The sequence below is a fragment of the Rhinolophus sinicus genome, chromosome 12 (genome assembly GCF_057876585.1).
Source record: "Rhinolophus sinicus isolate RSI-liver-muscle chromosome 12, RSI-T2T, whole genome shotgun sequence".
NCBI lineage: Eukaryota > Metazoa > Chordata > Mammalia > Chiroptera > Rhinolophidae > Rhinolophus > Rhinolophus sinicus.
In genome coordinates this window covers 1,853,587-1,869,041 of record NC_142512.1, presented here as the reverse complement: position 1 = coordinate 1,869,041, position 15,455 = coordinate 1,853,587, and the positions used below count along the sequence as shown (strand labels likewise).

Genomic DNA, 15,455 nt, shown 5'->3' with positions numbered 1-15,455 from the left:
TTGGCTGTTTATTGCTGCCAGTCTAGCTGCAGTATCAGCTAAATTATTTTCTTTTGCTTCCATGGTGGCAGCCTTAGATTGTCCTGGAATTTTGAAAATTGCCCATTGTTTTGGTTGCTGTATGATATCTAATTTAAATTCTGCAACCTGTTTTCCATTCGTACGGGCTGCCCTGAGGAAGTTAAGAAGCCTCACTTCTTATAACATTTCCAAGTTGTAATTTACACGAGAGGTATAGCAACTGTCAGTGTACATATTGGCTGTTTGATCTTTGGTTCATTTGAAAGCTCCTGTTAAGTCAATTAATTCAGCTTGCTGGGCAGATCTTTGTCAGGTAAATAAGAAATTTAAATTTATGTTTACCATGAAAGTTATTGCATATCCAACTTTGGCAATGCCCTTGTTCATCTTTCAGATAAAAGTCAGCATTATCAATAAGGGTTTCCTGGAAGTCATTCCTAGGAACAAGAAGGTGGTCAGAATACTGACATCATAAAAATGGCAGCATGAGGTGAGCCTCTTGAAATCTCCCCTGGAATTTATAATAAATTGAACAACTATAACTCCACAAAGGACTCTCTGCACAGCAGACAGGCAAGGCAAAAAGGCACACTATTAAAATCACCTAAAGGTGGACAAACTGCGCAAGTGGGAGAGGAGGGAAGGGAGAAGTGCGGAGACGGAGCCGCGTGGGCGCAGGTCGCAGACCTAGCTCAGTGCTCCGAGCTCGCTGCTTCCCGGAACTACCGCAGCTACAGGAGAGGGAAGAACTCGGACTGCTAGGGCTCCGCTTATGGCCCACAGGGCTGAGGGGACAGCATATAACATGGCTGAACCCAACGCTCACGGCAAAGACCTCAGAGCAAAGACTGAGGGAAGAAGGCTGAAAACGGTGGTTTAAGCCCTCACTGCCGAGCAGAGAACGGAGCCTTAGGCACTGAGAGTAGCCGTCCCCTCCCTACCCTCCCAGAGCTCGCCCCGCCCCAACCTGCCCTGTGCCAGAAGCAGAACAGTATCAGTGTCAGATCAAAAGAACAGAATATATGCTGTTCTGAGACTGTGGTCCACAGACACGGACTCACAGCCCAACTAGTTCTGACAAAGGGGAGGGAGCTGTGGAAGCAGGACCGGCTGTGGTGGTGGTCGCCACCATTGCTCTGGGCCACCTCTCACAACTCACCCCGCCCCTGTCCCCACCTATCTGGGCGGATCCCTACAGGAGTAAAGAGGACTGCTGAAACATATGGGCTCTGAATCTGATGCAGGAAGAGCTTTGGAACTTCAGAAGCTCTCCAAATTCCCCCACAGAGGTGGACCATATGATCCAGGTGAACTATTCACAGAGGAGAAGCCCGCCTTCCAGGGAATCCCCCCATTGTGTGAGAAGCCGGAATAGCGCAGAGAAAACATAACACTACAGAGTAAGAGAGAATAAAAGGCTGCAGTCTGAGAGAAAATAAAACATTCTATAGAATACCACCACACAGAAATAATGGACAACAACAAAAAGGCAAAGAAACAATGGAGACACGGTCTTACAAGAAAACCAAAGATAGAATGATAGGAAATCCTCACATATCAATAATCACCCTAAATGCAGATGGACTGAACTCACCAATAAAAAGGCAGAGTAGCAGATTGGATCGAAAAACTAAACCTAAGCCTCCAAGAGACACATCTCAGCTACAAGGACATAGACTCAAAGTGAAAGGGTGAAAATTGACACTCCAAGCAAATGGTATCCAGAGAAAATCAGCTGTAGCCATACTAACATCAGATGAAACAGACTTCAGGATAAAAAAGGTAACGAGACAAAGATAGACATTTCATAATGATAAAGGGGACTATACAACAAGAAGACATAACAGTCATCAATATTTATGCCCCCAATCGGAGCACCAAAATATACCAAGAAACTACTAACAGAACTAAAGGGAGAAATTGACCAAAACACAATTATAGTAGGGGACCTAAATACATCATTGACAGCTATGGATAGATCATCAAAACAGAAAATAAATAAAGAAATCTCAGCCCTCAATGACACACTAGATGAAATGGACATAATTGACATTTACAGAGCACTTCATCCTAGAACATCAGACTATACATTTTTTTCAGGTGTACATGGAACATTATCAAGGATAGGCCATATATTGGGACATAAAACTAGCCTCAGAAAATTTAAAAAGATTGAAATCATGTGAAGCATATTCTCTGATCACAAAGCTTTGAAATTGGATATCAACTGCAAAAGGAAAGCAGGAAAAACCACAAATATGTGAAGATAAAACAATATACTTTTAAAGAACAACTGAGTCAAAGAAGAAATAAGAGATCAAAAGATACATAGAAACAAACGAGAATGAAAATACATCCAATGAAAATTTTTGGGATTCAGTGAATGCAGTTTTAAGAGGGACATTTATATCATAAGAGGCGTATCTCAAGAAACAAGAAAAGTCCCAGATAAATAACCTCATGTTACACCTTAAAGATCTAGAAAAAGAAGAACAAATGAATCCCAAAGTCAGCAGAAGAAAGGAAATAATAAAAATCTGAGTAGAACTAAATGAAATAGAGAACAAAAAGACAATAGAAAAAATTAATGTGACAAAAAGCTGGTTGTTTGAAAAGATTAATAAAATTGACAAACCCTTGACTAGACTTACTAAGATTAAAAGAGAAAAGACACTAATAACAAAATCAGATATGAAAGAGGGGAAGTTATGGATGCCACAGGAATACAAAGGATCATCCAAGAATACTATGAAGGACTATATGCCACCAAATTCAATAACCTAGAAGAAATGGACAAGTTCTTAGAAAGATATAGCCTTCCTAGGCGGAATCACGAATAATTGGAAAATCAAAATAGACCAATCACCAGTAAGGAAATTGAATCAGTCATTCAAAACCTTCTCAAAACAAAAGTCCGGGACCAGGGCTTCACTAGTGAATTCTACCAAAACTGCAAAGAAGATCTAATCCTACTCAAACTCTTCCAAAAAAATGGAGAAGAGACAATACTCCCTAACTCATTTTATGAGGCCAACATTACCCTGATACCAAAACCTGGTAAGTATAACTCAAAAAAGAAAACTACAAACCAATATCTCTAATAAGTAGTGACAAAAATCCTAAACAAAATTCTAGCAAATCAAATGCAACAATGCAATAAAAAGGTTATTCATCACGACCAAGTGGGGTTCATCCCAGGGGCACACGGATGGTTCAAAATATGCAAATCCATCAATGTGATACACTACATAAATAAAATAAAGGACAAAATTAAATGATCATATCAACTGATGGAGAAAAGGCGTTTGACAAGATACAACATCCATTTATGACTAAAACACTTAGTAAAATAGGTAGAGAATGTAAATACCTTAACATAGTAAAGGCCATATATAACAAACCCTCAGCTAATATCATAATTAATGGTGAAAAACTGAAGCCCTTTGCTCTACGTTCAGGAACACGACAGGGCTGTCCCCTATCACCTCTGCTTTTCAACATAGTGTTGGAAGTCCTCACCAGAGCAATCAGGCAAGAGAAAGAAATAAAAGGCATCCAAATTGGGAATGAAGAAGTTAAATTGTCACTCTTTGCAGATGATATGATGCTATATATAGAAAACCCTAAAGACTCCACCAAAAAGCCATTTAGAAACAATAAACGAATACACTAAAGTTGCCGGCGACAAAATCAACATACGAAAGTACACGGCATTCCTATATACTAACAATAAAATCTCAGAAAAAGAAATAAAAATAATTCATTTTGCAATTGCAACAAAAAAATAAATAAAATACGTAGGAATAAACTTAACCAAGGATGTGAAAGACCTCTATGCTGAAAAATATAAAACACTTATAAGAGAAATTGAAGAAGACACAAAAAAATGGAAAGACATTCCGTGCTCATGGATTTGAAGAATCAACATAGTTAAGTTGGCTATATTACCCAAAGCAATATACAGATTTAATGCAATCATCATCAAAATCCCAATGCCATTTTTTAAAGAAATAGAACAAAAAATCATCAGATTTGTATGGAACCACAAAAGACCTCGAAAAGTCAAAACAGTCCTAAGAAAAAAGAACAATGCTGGACGTATCATACTCCCTGACTTTAGCTTGTACTACAGGGCAACAATAATCAAAATAGCATGGTATTGGCAGAAAAACGAACACATAGACCAATGGAATAGAATTGAGAACACAGAAATAAAACCACATAAATATAGACAGATAATTTTTGATAAAGAAGCAAAAAACATACAATGGAGAAAAGACAGCCTCTTCAATAAATGGTGCTGGGAGAATTGGATAGCCACGTGCAAAAGAATGAAACTGGACTGCTATCTGTCACCATGTACCAAAATTAATTCAAAATGGATCAAAGACCTAAGCATAAGACCTGAAACAATAAAATGCATAGAAGAAAACATAGGTACTAAACTTATGGACCTTGGGTTCAAGGAGCATTTTAAGAATTTGACTCCAAAGGCAAGGGAAGTAAAAGCTAAAACAAATGAATGGGACTATATGAAACTTAAAAACTTCTGCACAGCAAAAGAAACTATCGACAAAGAGGCAACCAACTGAATGGGAGATTTTTGCAAACAATACCTCCAATAAAGGGCTAATATCCAAAATATACAGGGAACTCATACAACTCAACACCAAAAAACAAACAACCCAATTGAAAAATGGGCAGAGGACCTGAAGACACATTTCTCCAAAGAGGACATACAAATGGCAAATAGACATATGAAAAAATGCTCAACATCACTAATCATCAGAGAAATGCAAATAAAAACCACAGTGAGATATCAGCTCACCCCAGTTAGAATGGCTATCACCAACAAGACAAATAGTAACAAGTGTTGGAGAGGCTGTGGAGAAAAAGGAACCCTCATACACTGTTGGTGGGAATGCAAACTGGTGCTGCCGCTATGGAAGGCGGTGTGGAGGTTCCTCAAAAAATTACAAATGGAATTACCATATAACCCAGCAATCCCTCTCCTGGGTATCTACCCAAAAATATCTGAAAATATTTATCCATAAAGGCATGTGTGATCCAATATTCATAGCAGCTTTATTTATGGTGGCCAAGACATGGAAACAACCAAAATGTCCTTTGATAGATGAATGGATAAAGAAGTTGTGGTATATGTACACAATGAAATACTATTCTGTCCTAAAAAAGATGAAGTAATGCCATTTGTGACAACATGGGAAATAAGTCAGAAAAAGCGGAGAACCATATGATTTCACTGATAACGTGTTATATAAAACTGAAAACAACAACAGAACAAGACAAACAAATTAAGAAACAAAAACTCATAGACAATAGTTTAGGGGTTACCAGAGCATAAGGGTGGAGTAGGGCTCTAGAAGAGGGTAAACAGGTCTAATATATGGTGATGGAAAGAGAACTGACTCTGGGTGGTGAACACACAATGTGAGATATAGGTAATGTATTACAGAATGGTACACCTGAAATCTATGTAACTTTACTAATAATTGTCACCCCAATAAACTTTAATATAAAAAAGAAAGAAAATGCCCTGTTTCATATACCAAATTCCCATATATGCAAGAGTCAATTTGTAGAATCTTTGCTGTTCTATTAGTCTCTGTCTCACCTTGTGCCAGAATCACAAGTTTAATTACTAAAGCTCTATAATAAATATTAATAACTAGAAAAAAAACTGACATTCTTTCTGTCAATGTGGATTTGCCTATTCTGGATGTCATATGAATGGAGTAACACATATATGCCTTTTGCGGCTTCTGTCACTTATTACGTTTTCAAGATCATCCATGTGATTGCCACTATCAGTTCTTTATGCATTTTTATGACTGAATAACATTTCATTTTATGCATATATCACATTTGTTTATTCATTCATCAGTTGATGGAAATTTGGGTTTCTATGATTTGGTGTTTGTGAATACTGTTGCTATGAACTTTTGTGTACAGGATTTGGAACACTTGTTTTCAGTTCTTTGGGGTAGCCTTATGGTATTTCTACATTCAGCATACTGCAGAAACGCTAAACCATTTTCCACATAGCTATATTCTTTTACATTTCTTCCAGGGATGTATGAGCATTCCAATACCTCTGTATCACATCCTCACCAACACTTGATATTTTCTGTTTCTGTTGATCCTAGCCAGAACTGTGGGTGTTACTTAGTATGTTTTTGTGGTTTAGGCTTGCATTTCACTGCCTACAAAGGTATTAGTCTATTCAGGCTTTGATAACAAATGTATAGACTGGATGCCTTAAATAACAGAAGTGTAATTCTCCATAGTTCTGGAAATCCAAGATGAATGTGCCATCAGAGTTGATTTACTAAGGGTCAGAGGAGAGGGACCCGCTCAGCAGGGACTGCCCTTGAGGGCGTCAGTAGGAAGGCACAGCCTGAAGAGAACGAGAGAGCCCACTCTCCGCACAGACTCACCCTATTTTCTCTGCCAGGGAGTGGGGCTTTCATCCTCACACAGTGTCCACCTGGCCAATCCCAGCTCAGGATCCACATGTGTCACAAAGAGATGTTTGTGACATCATCAGTCCCCTCTCCTGGTGGCTATATCCGGAGAAGTGTCTGGTCCCACTTCCTACCCCAGAGCCATATCCCATGACAGTCCTCCCCCTTCCCACTCCCCCCTCCATCTGCACCATCCTCTGTGCTGTGTAGAACCTGATGCCTCACTCTACAGAGAGGGACTTGGGGCCCAGGACCAATGACTTGCTTATGGTCACCTTGTCACTTGGAGAAGTTTTGTCTGAAACACAGTGTCTGCATAACTGCTGTATCCAAGAGCAGCTGTCTCCGAGCAGGCGCAGGGATGAACGTGACCACCGAAAACCAAGCAGAAGGGGGCTTGGAGTCTTTGTTGGTGACTTAAAACAATGCCCACTTATTATACCTCACAAATTTGAGGGTCAGGAATCTGGTCAGTTGAACCACAATGTGTTGAGTAAATTCATGGGCATATCGGTGGACAGGGAGGCATGTCGCTTAAATGTCTGACCCTCTGCCAGGTCTGGTGGGCAGGCTGAGCTCAGACGGACTGCCAAACACATCACCCTATGCATGTCCTCTTAGCAGGGTGATTTCAGAGAGCTGGAATTTTTATAGTATATGTCAGGGATTCCGGACTGTACCCAAAGTGAGGAAACGGAACAACCACTTCATTTACGTCTTGGCTCCAAACCTGGCAGAATTTATTCTAATGGTCTACTCATTCTACTGGTCAAAGCAGACTGCCCAGTGCTGAGGGGAAGAGTCTCACTGGCACCTCTTAATGCTGATGTATCAAAGGATTTGCAGCCACAATACAGTCTGTGGCCACAAATTATATTCCCTCATGCAAAATATACCGACCCTCTCACAAATGAGCAAAAATTGGGAATGGTTCTGGAAATATGACCATCTGAGAATCAAAGAAACACACCCCCACATTCCCAAATGTAACAGAAGAAACAGGATTGCTGCGACACTGAATTCTGAGGGGGAGAGAATGGGAGAAGCACAGCAGGCCCACAGCAATGAGTTCCAGCCTAGTCCAGTCTGAAGGTCCTGCAGTATAGCCCAATCCTGCTCCCTGTAAAGGACTGTGCAGCTCTTAACTCTGCCCTCTGACCAATCCTTCCATTCCACAAGAAAAGGCCTATGGTTGAAACTGAGTAGCCCAGACAAGTCTGTGGATAGAAACCTCTTTCCAATTTGTACTCTTTTTGTCACTTTCAATTCAAATTGAATGCAATCTGTTAAAATTCCTTTCCAAAGTTTGTGGTCTCTCTCTAAAACTACAATCTACTGCATTAGACAAAAGACACCACATTTCTTTTGAGGATGGGCCCTTCTCAACTTTGGACCAAAACTTGAGTTGCAGTGGTTAATGCCTTAAATCTAAAGAAGTTTCTCATATAAAGGGTCTGGGTGTCAGGGGCTTCAGAATATTAGAGGATTTATGTCTATCAGAGAGGGTCTACTAGGAAGAATTCTAATATTCTTTGGTAAAATGCACATAACCAAAATTGCCATTTGAACGATTATAAAGTACAATTCAGTTACACTTAGCATACACGCAGTGTTGTGCAATCATCGATAACCGCTAATACCCTCTGTATACTTCCAAAACATCGAATGGGAACCGCATACCATTAAGTTATCATTTCCCATTCTCTCCTTCACTGGGCCCTGGCAAACACTAACCTGGTTCCTATCTATGTAGATTTGCCTAATCTGGATGTCCTGTAAATGGAGTCATACCATGTGGCCTTTTGTGGCTAGCTTCTGTCACTTATCACGTTTTCAGGATTCATCCATCCGGTAGCCAGAATCACTTCTTAATTCATTTTTATGACTGAATAATATTTCATTTTATGGATATACCACTTTGTTTCTTCATTCATCAGTCGATGGAAATTTGGGTTTCTACAACTTGGCTCTTGTGAATAGTGCTGCTCTGAAACTGCGTACAGGTTTTTGTACACCTCTTCAGTTCTTTGGTGTATATATCAATGGCTACATGGTATTTCTATATGCAGTGTACTGGAGAAACGCTAAACCATTTTTCACAGAGCTGTATTATTTCACATTTTCCCAGTGACGTGTGAGCATTCCAGTACCTCGGTATCACCTCCTCATCAACACTCGATATTTTCTATTTTTGTTGATCCTCGCGGTACTTGCGGGGGTGACTTGGTATCTCTTTCTGGGTTTGATTTGCATTTCCCTGACTTCTATGTGTTAATCTATACAGATTTTCATAACGAAGTGCTGAGGGCGTCAGTAGGAAGCGCAGCCTGAGCAGAACCGCAGAACCCACTCTCCGCACAGACTCGCCACCTGGCATTTGCCGGGCACTGGGGCTTTTGTCCTCACCCAGCTTGCACACGGACAGTCGGGTCTAGACTCTGCGTGGGCCTCCACAGGATGAAGGGGACGCAGTGTGGTCCCGCCCCAAGTGACTCCACCCCCGGAAGCCCCCTGCGAAATGCCCCTGCCTGAGTCCTTGCCCCAGAGCTAGTCATTCCCCGCCTTCCACAGCCCTCTCCTTCCAGCCCAGCCTCCCTCTCACCCTAACACACTTGTCCTTTATCCATTTTAGAATCAGATCTCAGCGACCTGCCCATCATCATCCCACCGCTGGAGGAGGGGTAGCTCCTCCAGGCCGCTTCACCAGCGCTGAGCTGATTTACGCAGGCTCCACGCTTCCAAGCGGCCCAGGGCGTTGGTTTGAGCCCAAGCTCCGGAGCTGCCAGCTTGCACGTGCACCGTGCGGATCTCCCCCACCCGGACCCCCTGCTGGACTCCGACCACGCCCCCTCCGAAGCCCCGCCCATGATTTATGGCCCCGAGTTTCCACGGTGATGTAACAAACCTCAGCAACGCGGTGGCCACAAAAAGGCAGCTCCCGCAACCCTCACTCCTGTAAATAAGGTGATCAAGCATAACAGCGCAGATGCCCAGATGTAACGAGAGGCTTGAGTCCCAAGTGGGGCTGTGCCCTGGGGCTGGGGCACGGCCTGGGGGTCCGGGACGTGGAGACCGGCTCTGGGGCGACTGCCTGCAACCCTCAGCAGCTACTGGAGAACCGGGATTGAAAGTGAGGGAGGAGACGTGCAGAGGGAGCCAGGATGTTACGAGGCAGAGCAGGAGGAAGACGCCAGGAGCAAGAGGGGCTCATTCAAGCAGAAAACCTGGTAGAGCTTCCCTAAGAAAACATAGGAGGGGCTCTCCCAGGCTAACAAGGGAGCGGTGGGCCGACTACTGGAGGGACAAAGAGACCGGAACCCAAGCATTGCGCGGGGCAAGGGAGGGGGCGGTCCGGCACATTCTGCTTTATGTTATACATCCACATAATTTAAAGGGCTAAGCAGTTCTAGAATTTTTATTAAGAAAACAGTACCGCCAATACCGCTCATCCATTTCCTTCTCCAACGGGATAACATTTTCATAGTTTGGTGCGTATTTTTTTTCTGAGCGCCCCCATGTTTCTTTTGCCTTTTGTTATCTTGCCTTCTGCCTGAGTCCTGGGATCTATCTATGTGTTTGTCCCGTTTGTGGAGGTGATGGCGTCCCTGAGTTTTTTTCTCTTTTTTTAAGATTTTATTGGGGAAGGGGAACAGGACTTTATTGGGGAACAGTGTGCACTTCCAGGACTTTTTTCCAAGTCAAGTTGTTGTCCTTTCAATTTTAGTTGTGGAGGGTGCCATTTAGCTTCAAGTTGTTGTCCTTTCAGTCTTAGTTGTGGAGGGCGCAGCTCAGCTCTAGGTCCAGTTGCTGTTGCTAGTTGCAGGGAGCGGAGCCCACCATCCCTTGAGGTACTCCAGGAATTGAACCAGCAACCTTGTGGTTGAGAGCCCACTGGCCCATGTGGGAATCGAACCGGCAGCCTTCGGAGTTAGGAGCATGGAGCTCTAACTGCCTGGGCCACCGGGCCGGCCCTTCCCTGAATTTTTTAAGATTAATAGTTTGATGCTAAGTTTTGATCATAGATTGTTTTCTTATGAGTGTTCTAGACAATCCTGTTTTTCCTCCCTCTTCTTCTGGTTTCTTTGTGTAGACCTTGTGCTGGTTTCTTTTTAAGAATTCCTCTTTGTGTTAAATGAGTTCTCTTGAAACAGTTTGTAGGCAGGAGATGGGTTTGTTTGTTTGCTTGTTCGTTTCCCATGAGAGAGAGAGAGAGAGAGAGAGAGAGAGAGAGAGAGAGAGAGAGAGAGAGAGCTGAGTGCTAGAGCTGTGCTGTCCAATGGGTTCACCTCTAACTACTGTATTGTAGCTATTTAAATTTTATTAAAATTTTATTTTCTCAGTTGCCATAGCTGTATTTCAAGGAAATATATAAAAGATGATATCTAAGATATATAGGATAATAATAAGACAAATATTAGTTCCTTCACTTCCAGACACCATCATTATCCTTAATTTTGTAATCAGCAATTGCTTGCCATTCTGTAGAGGTTTCTCACAATTTAAAATCCCAACAATGTATTGAATTAATTGCTGTGCTTTCAACCTTTCACACAAATGGTTTCATTCTGTCTGACCTCTTCTTTTTATTGTTCAAGATTAGATGTTTTAAATTCTTCTATGTTGGTGTGTATAGCTGTAGTTTTTCCTTTTCATTCTTGTATAGGTGTCATAATTTCTCTCTCGTCTTCTTTTAATGACAATTTCTGGTTTGTTCCCAGTTTTTGGTGATACAAACAATGCTTCTTCAACAGATTGGTCCACGTCTCCTAGGGCACATGTGCAAGACATTCTCCAGGGTGTGTACGGAAGAGTGGAATTACTGGGTCATAAGGCCCACATAGATATTAAGACACATGTAAGTGCATCTCAACGTATTTGAGCAACATACACATTAAACCTCAGTGTAAGAGAGCTCCCTTTACATTCCTGCAAAGTCTTCCTATTTTTTAATGTTTATTTTTGGCCTTTAATAGTGAAAGAGCAGTTTCACCTTTTATCTGCATTACAGTTTCCTGCATATGTCCTAGATCTATGGGTTGATAATGTGATTCACATTTGTCCCTACTTCCCTTTTTTTTCCTTCTGAGGGGCAAAGTTCAAAGACATTCCTGTCCCAGGCCATGAATTCTTTGCCACTATTTTGAAGGAAGGGTTTGGGTTGTGCCACTCAGGGTATCACCTTCCTCTTGGAAAAGAACACCTGAAGGTCGTCCTGAGATCTGTCTTGCATCTTCTCTCACACATTTCCTGCATCTATATTCGATCTTTACTACTCATTTTGTGGGTCTGCATTTGTTTCTTATTTACCTTGTTGCTTTCTATGGAGAAAAGAAATAGAAATGCCAAATTTATGCCCACCATCTCAAGCTCAAATACCCTGGGAAGCATTTTAAAGCCTACCTAAACCAGCATTTCCAAATGGAGCTCCCAAGCATCTGTGTTTTTTAAACCTCTCCAAATATAAAGCCAAATTTAACAGCCACTGAACTACAATGCATGTTTTCTAATTAAGTCTTCTTTTAGTTTTAATGTGAAACAATCCTTTAATAATTAAAGACTATACTGCTGTTCTTAAGTACTTAATGAGTATGTTACTTTTCTTGTTGCTACTTAACAAATTAACACAAATTTATTATCATACTTTTCTGGAGGTCTGAAGTCTAACATCTAACTGTTGGCAGGGCTGTGTTCCTTTCAGGGCATCCAAGGGAGAATCCATGTCCTTGCCTTTTTCAGATTCTAGAGGTCCCTCCATTCCTTGGTTTGTGGCTACTTCCTCACATCATTCCATCTTCTTGCTTTGGGGGTCCCCTGCCCTACAGTGTGTCTCCATCTGGATAATCCTGGATAATCGCCTTTTCTCAAAATCACACCTACAAAGGCCTATTGCCTTATAATGTAACATATCCATGGGTTCTGAGGATTAGATCTGGACACTTTTCCAGGACCATTGTCAGCCTATCACAATGAGTTAGAAAGTTTATTTACATTTTCAAGATCTACTCCATTCATATTTGTGTATCTATGGATCTTGCTCTGTATATTTAATAATTGTATGGAGGTTGTATTTCTCATTCTGTATTCAAATTCTGATTTATAATTTATTTTCCGCAAGTCAAATTGTGCTAATATCTTAAAATATCCTTTTATAGACAATATATTTTCTTGAGTGAGATGTTCACTGACAATAGGAATTCTTCCCTACTTGTGTCTTTTCTCACTGTGGGTGGGTGAACTAAATAATAAAAACATCTCCCTTCCTCCATTCTGGTCCATATTTTCTGCCACTGATTCTGACACAATTCTAGTTTTCTAACAATGAATTCTGTGGGTGGAAGAATGCTGCTGACCTTTTGAAATATGAACATTTGTGTGATGTGAATTTATACTTGTTTACTGAATTCATTTATTAGGTGCTTAACTTTCAGTATCATTTTTATCTAATTTATCCCTCACAAAAGCCTTATCAGGTGGGTATTAGTTGAATATAGTGCATTAGTTTGATAAGGGAAACAAAATGCTGCACAAGAAAAAAATTGAACACAAGTGAAGACCATAAAAGTCATTGAGGGACAACAACAAAAATATATAGGACATATGGAAAACAAATATCAAAATGACAGAATAACTCCCTCTTGATTAATAATTACTTTAAATGTAAATAGATTAAACCCTCCAATTAAAAGGCAGAAGTTGGCAGAATGAATTTGAAAAATGATCCAACTGTATTTTGTGTTTAAGAGAATCACTTTAGATCTGAAGACACAAACAGGTTGAAAGTGAAAATATGGAAAGATATTTCATGCACACGGTAACCAATGGAGAGTGGGGGTAGCTATACTAATATAAAAAATAGACGAAGTAAAAAAATTGTTAAAAGAGATATTATATATTGAGAAAGAGTGTCAATTTATCAGAGGGAAAACAATTATAAACATATATGCACTTCATAACAGAGTCTCCAAAATACATGAAATAAAAACGAATAGAATTAAGGGGATGAATAGAAACATCTAAATGATGTTGGAGACTTTATTTACTTATTTTTGTTTGTTTGTTTATTATAAAACCACAATTGAAGAATATGGGGCCACCAGCGTGCGGCTCGAGAGGTGGCCGCCAGTGTCAGAGTCAGTGGAGGGGGAGTTGCAGCAAGCCAGGGACCAGAGCTCTTTCACAAGCCAAAGGCCTCAGCAACTATCCAGTTAACTTTGCAACTGCTGCTACAAAATAAATAAATAACTGAATCAGTTGCTGAAGCAGCACAAATAATAAAGAATTCAGTGGAAGGAAATGTAGATGACATCAATGATAAAGCGATTGTAGGAGATTTACAGAAGGAACAGAAAAAAATTGTTGAACAACACAAAAAAATCAGAATCAGTAGGGCCTCCATGGGTTGACAGTAATGATGCAGAAATAATTTAACAAATTTTGGCCTTATCAGCTGACAAGAGGAATTTCTTTCGTGATTCTCCTGTTGGCATGCAGTTTCATTTTGCCTTTGATCAGACGTACCCTGTTGCCCTGTTCATGCTACAAGAGGACGAACTGCTGAGCCAGATGAGATTTGCCCTTGTTCCTAAACTTGTGAAGGAAGAAGTGTCTTGGAGGAACTACGTTTACTGTGCCTCCCTGATTAAACGGTCGGCCCCGCTCATGGCCCTGGCCTCCCAGGAGCAGGCCACCAGAAAAGAGGGGAAGAGCCACGCTGAGAGGATGCATGGCCACTGACAGAGGCAGTGCAGCCCCAAGCGCCAACTGGCATAATCAAATCTCATATTAAAACTCAAGAGGATGAAGAAGAGATCTCTACCAGCCCCGCTGTTTCTCAGTTTGTCAGTATTGACTTTGGTGCCTGTAACTTTGGTCAGGAGGATGTGAGGAAGGAGCTGAGCAACTCGTGCTTCACAAGAAGGAGGAAACTGTACTAGAAGAGGATTCTGCAGATTTGGCAAAAGAACTACAAGAGGAACTTCAGGAATACGAAGTGGTGACAGAATCAGAGAAACAAGGAGAAAACTGGGATAAGGAAATAAAGAAAATGCTGCAGCAGGAAAATTAGCGATTTCCTGAAACATAAGAACAATCCTCAGTGTTCTGTAACTGACATTAAATTCTAGATGGTGACACTCGCTGAAACAGAAGGCACAAAAGAGTGTAACTTGATGAAATTCAAAATTATTCTTTTTTTAAGTTGAAATTTGCCTCTTTAAAAAATAATCAAAAAATGGATGTTTCATGTAATATTTCTTTCATATAAATGTAGTTAGAGATAGTCTTGTAGTCAGTATGGCTATCCTAGCCACAGAATCATAAGTAAAATTTTAGAGTTCTGTTTTCTGGGAGGTCAAACTGGCTGCTGCAATCCAAACCAACTTCTCAAATCCTGGAACATCCCTACTAGGGAGCCATCCATGGTCCTGGTCACCAGAGACCCTCGCAGGTGATGCCTTCACTGACATTGGAGACTTTACTATCCAACTTTTAATAATGGTAGCACAATTCGATGGAAGGGCAATAAGAAAATAGAGGACTTGAAAACACGATGAACCAGCTAGACCTAACAGACATAAGTAGAACACTCCACCCGAAAACTGTATATGCATGTTCTCAAGTGCACACGGAAATCAATGAAACCAAAAGTTGTTTCTTTGAAAAGATCAATAAATACGACAAACTTTTACCTAAATTGATCAAGAAAAAAAAAAGCACTCAAATTGCTAGAATCAGAAATGAAACAGGGAACATTGCTAACAACCTTACAGAAACAAAGGGATTATAAAGGAATAAAGAAAAACAATTGTATGCTAATAAATTAGATAGCTTAAAGAGAAAAATTCCTAGACACAAAATATCAAAACTGTCTCAATAACAAATAGAAAATCTCGGTAGACTTATAACCAGTAAAGAAGAAAAAAATAAAGAGTAAAGAAAGCCTAAAGGACT

General features: G+C 40.6%; 1 pseudogene; it reads left to right on the top strand.

Moving 5' to 3' along the window:
- Positions 1 to 13,526: 13,526 nt before the first annotated feature.
- On the top strand, positions 13,527 to 14,571 carry LOC148756420 (synapse-associated protein 1 pseudogene; annotated as a pseudogene).
- The last annotated feature ends 884 nt before the right edge of the window (positions 14,572 to 15,455 follow it).